Source organism: Macaca mulatta, chromosome 1, assembly GCF_049350105.2.
Source record: "Macaca mulatta isolate MMU2019108-1 chromosome 1, T2T-MMU8v2.0, whole genome shotgun sequence".
In the NCBI taxonomy this organism is placed as follows: domain Eukaryota; kingdom Metazoa; phylum Chordata; class Mammalia; order Primates; family Cercopithecidae; genus Macaca; species Macaca mulatta.
Window position 1 is genome coordinate 151,152,272 of NC_133406.1, and position 6,294 is coordinate 151,158,565.

Here is a 6,294-nt window from a genome sequence, read left to right on the forward strand (position 1 = left end):
CAGTGAAGCCATTGGGTCCCGGGCTTTACTTTGCTGTAAGACATTTTATTACAGCTTCCTTCTTGTTACCTATTATTGGTTTATCCAGGTTTTGGACTTCTTCATGGTTAATCTTGGTATGTTGTATGTGTCTAGGAGTTTATTAATTTCTTCTAGGTTTTCCAATTTATTAGCATATAGTTGTTCATAGTAGCCGCTAATGATCCTTTGAGTTTCTGTGATATTAATTGTAATGTTTTCTTTTTCATCTCTGATTTTTTGCATTTTATCTTTTTTCCTGAAGTGGCTAATAATTTGTCAATTTTATTTATCTTTTCAAAAAACCAACTTTTCATTTCAGTTATCTTTTGTATTGTTTTCTTCATTTCAATTTCATTTACTTCTGCTCTAATCCTTCTTATTTTTTTTCTTCCACTAATTTTGGGTTTGGTTTGCTCTTGCCTTTTTAATTCTTTAAGATACATCTTTAGCTTGTTTATTTCATTTTTTTCTACTTTTGTGATGAAGAAACTTACTGATACAAACTTTTCTCTTAGAACTGCTCTTGCTCTATCCCATAGGTTGTGGTATATTGTGTTTCCATTTTCATTTGTTTCAAAAATTTTTAAGTTTCTTTCTTAATTTATTCATAGATCTACTGGTCATTTGGCAGCATATTGCTTAATTTCCATGTATTTGTATAGTTTCAGAAGTTCCTTTTGTTATTGATCTCTAGTTTTATTCCATTGTTTTCAGAGAAGATAATTGATACAGTTTCACTTTTTTTTTTATTTTAAAAGACTCATTCTGTGACCTGACATATGGCCTATCTTTGAGAATGATTCATGAGCTGAGGAGAAGAATGTGTATTCTGTAGCTACTGGATGAAATAGTTTTTAAGTATCTATTACATCCATTTATTCTATAGTGTCAATTAAGTCCAATGTTTCTTTGTTTATATTCTGTCAGATGATCTGTCCAATACTGAAAGTGGGTTTTTAAAATCTTCAGCTATTGTTGCATTGGGGTCTGTAATGGTTAATACTGAGTGTCAACTTGACTGGATTGAAAGATACAAAATATTGACCCTGTGTGTGTGTCTGTGAGGGTGTTGCCAAAAGAGATTAACATTTGAGTCAGTGGGCTAGGGAAGGCAGGTCCACCCTTAATCTAGTGGGCACACTCTAATCAGTTGCCTGTGAATATAAAGCAGGCAGAAAAACATGAGAAGGAGAGACCAGCCTTGTCTTCCAGCCTACATCTTTCTCCAGTGCTGGATGCTTCCTGCCCTGGAACATTGGACTCCAAGTTCTTGAGCCTTGGGACTCAGATCAGCTCTCCTTTCTCCTCAGCTTGCAAGGCCTATTGTGGGACCTTGTGATCATGTAAGTTAATACTTAATGGACTCCCCTTTTTATATATATTCTATTAGTTCTGTCCCTCTAGAGAACCCTGACTATTATAGATTTTGGTACCAGGAGTGGTTCTAGAGGAACATAATACTAAGGATGGAGTTCTTTTATTGGTTGTGGGGTTTCTGGAGTCAGCTGCTTAGTATTATTAGACCCTAAAGTGCTAAGGACTGTACTTGTAATAGTATGGAGAACACTGGTAGTCCTTGGCATGAACTGTTTAGGGAGTTATGCAAAATAAATGCATTTGACACTCCTGATTCATCACTCATGAAAGGCAAGGAGTTTAGTGACTCTATACATACTACCTTTGGCCATACGTGGAGAACCAAGGAACATAATGAAGTTGGTTGGTTGTTCCTAAGTTCAATGGACAAAGTGATGAAAGAAAATTATGAACTCAGGGATTCTGTCTCCCAACTTCAGAAGCAGATACTGAGCCTCAAATCTGCTAAGATTGCCCTGAGTGAGAGTCTTATCTCCTGTAGAGAAAGAGCTAAAATTGTGGAAAAACAGACACAAGCTCTTATCATGCAAGTGGCAGACCTACAATGAAAGATGCATGCACAGCCTCACCACCAGGGGTCTCCTGTTAAAGTAAGAGTAGTGATTGGAGAGGAGTGGGACCTGGAAAGTTGGAATGGGGATGAGTGGGAGGATGCTGATGAAGCTGGAGACACTGAGGTTGTAAACTCTGATGAAACTTTTTTTGCCAGAAGGAAAAGCTTTCACATCCCCAGTAGCGGCAACATATCCTCCCTGATCCATGCTACCATCAGTCTTTCCAACTTTGTCTGAGGTGATAAACCCTGTGCTTCCTGAGGCAACAGTGATGGCCTCCCCTGAGGCAGTTTCCAGGCAAGATAATATTGATTCTCCTCAGGAGTCACCCCCAACACCTCTATTTGCTTCTAGACCTATAACTAGACTAAAGTCCCGGCATATTGATCCTCCTCAGGAGCCACACCCAACACCTCTGTTTGCTTCTGGACCTATGACTAGACTAAAGTCCTGGCGGGCCCCTTGATGTGAGGTTCAGAGTGTGACCCATTAGGAGGTGAACTACACTCAAAAAGAAATGTTTGTGTTCTCTAACTTAAATAAGCAGAAATCTTGAGAAAAGGCATGGGAATGGACATTAAGGGTATGGGATAACAGTGGAAGAGACATAGATTTGGATCAGGCTGAATTTATTGATCTGGGCCCACTAAGTAGGGATTCTGCTTTTAGTGTTGCAGCTTGGGGAGTTAAAAAAGATTCTGATCATTTATTTGCTTGTTTAGCTGAAAAATGCATTAAAAGATGGCCCACTGTGAGTGAACTGGAAATGCCTTATCTCCTTTGGTTTAATGTAGAGGAAGGAATCCAAAGGCTTGGGAAGATTGGGATGGTGGAGTGGATTAGTCACTTTAGACCTACTTATCGCAGCTGGAAGGGGCCAGAAGATATACCCTTGACCAATGCTTTGTGAAATAGACTTGTGAGGGCAGCACCAGCATCTTTGAAAATCCCTGTAATTGCTCTGTATGTCAGATCTGATGGTGGGAACCACAGTTACTCAACTACAAAATATAAATACAATGGGAATAATTGGATCCCAAGGTGGCAGGGGCCAAGTGGTGGCACTCAACCATCAAAGGCAAGGTGGGTGTAGCTACTGTAATGAACAGCAGAGGCAAAGCAGCAATCAGAATAGTCTGACTTGTGTAGAGCTCTGGCATTGCCTAATTAAGCACAGTGTTCCTAGAAGTGAAATTGATAGGAACCCTACTGCATTCCTACTTAATTTATACAAGCAAAAAATATGTAGGTCAAATGGACAAAACACTAATTTGAATTATAAAGACAAGGGAATCATAGCCCCTCAATCAATTTCCAGACTTGAGCCAGTTTACAGACTCAGGACCCCTTGAGTGAAGGGGAGACTGGGTCCCTTTGTGGAAGGACCCCACTACATTACTGATAATTTATGCAATGAGTCTTTCCCCTATCCTTCCCCAAGGAGACCTCCAGCCTTTTATCGTGGTAACTATGTACTGGGGAAAAGGAAATGAACAGACAGTTTGGGGAATACTGGACACTTGCTCTGAGCTGATGTTCATTCCAGGGGACCCAAAATATCATTGTGGTCCTCCAGTTAAAGTAGGGGCTTATGGAGTTCAGGTAATTAATGGAGTTTTAGCCCAAGTCTGACATACAGTGGGCCCAGTGGGTCCCCAGACTCATTGTGTGGTCATTTCCCCAGTGCCAGAATGCATAGTTGGCATAGACATACTTAGCAGCTTGCAGAACCCCCACATTGGCTTCTTGACTGGTTAGGGTGAGGGCTATTATGGTGGGAAAGGCCAAATGGAAGCCATTAGAGCTGCCTCTACCTAGAAAAATAGTAAATCAAAAACAATATTTCATTCCTGGAGAAACTGTGGACATTACTGCCACCATCACAGACTTGAAAAATGTAGGGGTGGTGATTCCCACCACATACTCATTCAACTCTCCCATTTGGCCTGCGTAGAAGACATATGGATCTTGGAGAATGCCACTGGATTACTGTAAGCTTAATCAAGTGGTGACTCCAGTTGCAACTGCTGTACCAGAAGTGGTTTCATTGCTTGAGCAAATTAACCCATCTCCTGGTACCTGATATGCAGCCATTGACTTGGCAAATGCCTTTTTCTCCATTTCTGTCCATAAGGCCCACCAGAACCCATTTGCCTTCAGCTGGCAAGGCCAGGAATATACCTTTACTGTCCTACCTCAGGGGTATATTAACTCTTCAGCTTTGTGTCATAATCTTATTCAGAGAGACCTTGATTGCTTTTTGCTTCCACTGGTTCATTACATTGATAACATTATGCTGATTGGATCCAGTGAGCAAGAAGTGGCAAATGCACTGGACTTATCGGTGAGACATTTGCATGCCAGAGGATGGGAAATAAATCTGACTAAAATTCAGGGAACTTCTACCTCAGTAAAATTTCTAGGGGTCTAGTGGTGTGGGGACTATTGAGGTATTCCTTCTAAGGTGAAGGATAAGTTGCTGCATTTATCCCCTCCTACAACCAAGAGTCACAATGCCTAATGGGCCTATTTGGATTTTGGAGGCAACACATTTCTCATCTGGGTGTGTTTTTCTGACCCATTTATTGAGTGACTCAAAAGGCTGCCAGTTTTTAGTGGAGTCCAGAACAGGAGAAGGCTCTGCAATAGGTCCAGTCTGCTGTGAAAGCTGCTCTGTCACATAGGCCATATGACCCAGCAGATCCAATGGTGCTTGAGGTGTCAGTGGCAGATAGGGATAGTATTTGGAGTCTTTGGCAGCCGCCCATATGTGAATCACAGTGGAGACCTCTAGGGTTTTGGAGCAAGGCCCTGCCACCTTCTGCAGATAATGACTCTCCTTTTGAGAGACAACTCTTGGCCTGTTACTGGACTTTGATGGAAACTGAACGTTTGACTATGGACGACCTGAACTGTCTATCATGAACTGGATGCTTTCTGACCCATCTATCCACAAAGTGGGTCATGCACAGCAGCATTTTATTGTCAGATGAAAGTGGTGTATATGTGATCAGACTTAAGGAGGTCCTGAAGGCACAAGTAAGTTACGTGAGGAAGTGGCTCAATTGCCCATGGTCTCCACTCCTGCCACCCTGTCTTCTCTCCCACAGCCTGCACTGATGGCCTCATGGGGAGTTCCCTATGATCAGTTGACAGAGGAAGAGAAGACTAGGGCCTGGTTCACAGATGGTTCTGCATGATATGCAAGTACCACCTGAAAGTGGACAGCTGCAGCACTACAGCCCCTTTCTAGGACATCCCTGAAGGACAGTAGTGAAGCCAAATCTTCCCAGTGGGCAGAACTCTGAGCAGTGTACCTGGTTGTGAACTTTGCACAGAAGGAGAATGGCCAGATGTGCGATTATATGATGATTCATGGGCTGTACCCAATGGTTTTGCTGGATGGTCAGGGACTTGGAAGAAGCATGATTGGAAAATTGGTGACAAAGAAATTTGGGAAAGAGGCATGTGGATGGACCTCTCTGAGTGGTCAAATAGTGTGAAGATATTTGTATCCCAAATATATCCTCTGCTGATGGAGTGACATCAGCAGAGGAGGATTTCTGTAATCAAGTGGTTAAAATGACCCATTCTGTGGACACCATTCAGCCTCTTTCCCCAGCCGCCCCTGTCATTGCCCAATGGGCCCATGAACAAAGTGGCCATGGTGGCAGGGATGGAGGTTATGCATGGGCTCAGTAACATGGTCTTCCACTCACCAAGGCTGATCTGACTATGGACACTGCGGAGTGCCCAATTTGCCAGCAGCAGAGACCAACACTGAGCCCTCAATATGGCACCATTCCTTGGGGTAATCTGCCAGCTACCTGGTGGCAGGTTGATTGTATTGGACCTCTTCCATCATGGAAAGGGCAGTGGTTTTTCCTCACTGTAATAGACACTTACTCTGGGTATGGGTTTGCCTATTCTTCACGCAATGTTTCTGCCAAGACTACCATCTGTGGACTCATGGAATGCCTTATCCACTGTCACGTTATTCCACACAACATTGCATCTGACCGAGGCACTCACTTTGTGGCTAAAGAAGAGCAGCAGTGGGTTCATGCTTATGGAATTCACTGGTCCTACCATGTTTCCTATCATCCCAAAGCAGCTGGTTGATAGAACAGTGGAATGGCCTTTTGAAGTCATAATTACAATGCCAACTAGGTGACAATACTTCGCAGGGCTGGGGCAAATTCTCCAGAAGGCTGTGTAGGCTGTGAATCAGTGTCCAATATAAAGTACTTTTTTTCCCATGGCCAGGATTCCCAGGTCCAGGAATCAAGGGGTGGAAGTGGAAGTGGCACCATTCACCATCACTCCTAGTGATCAACTAGCA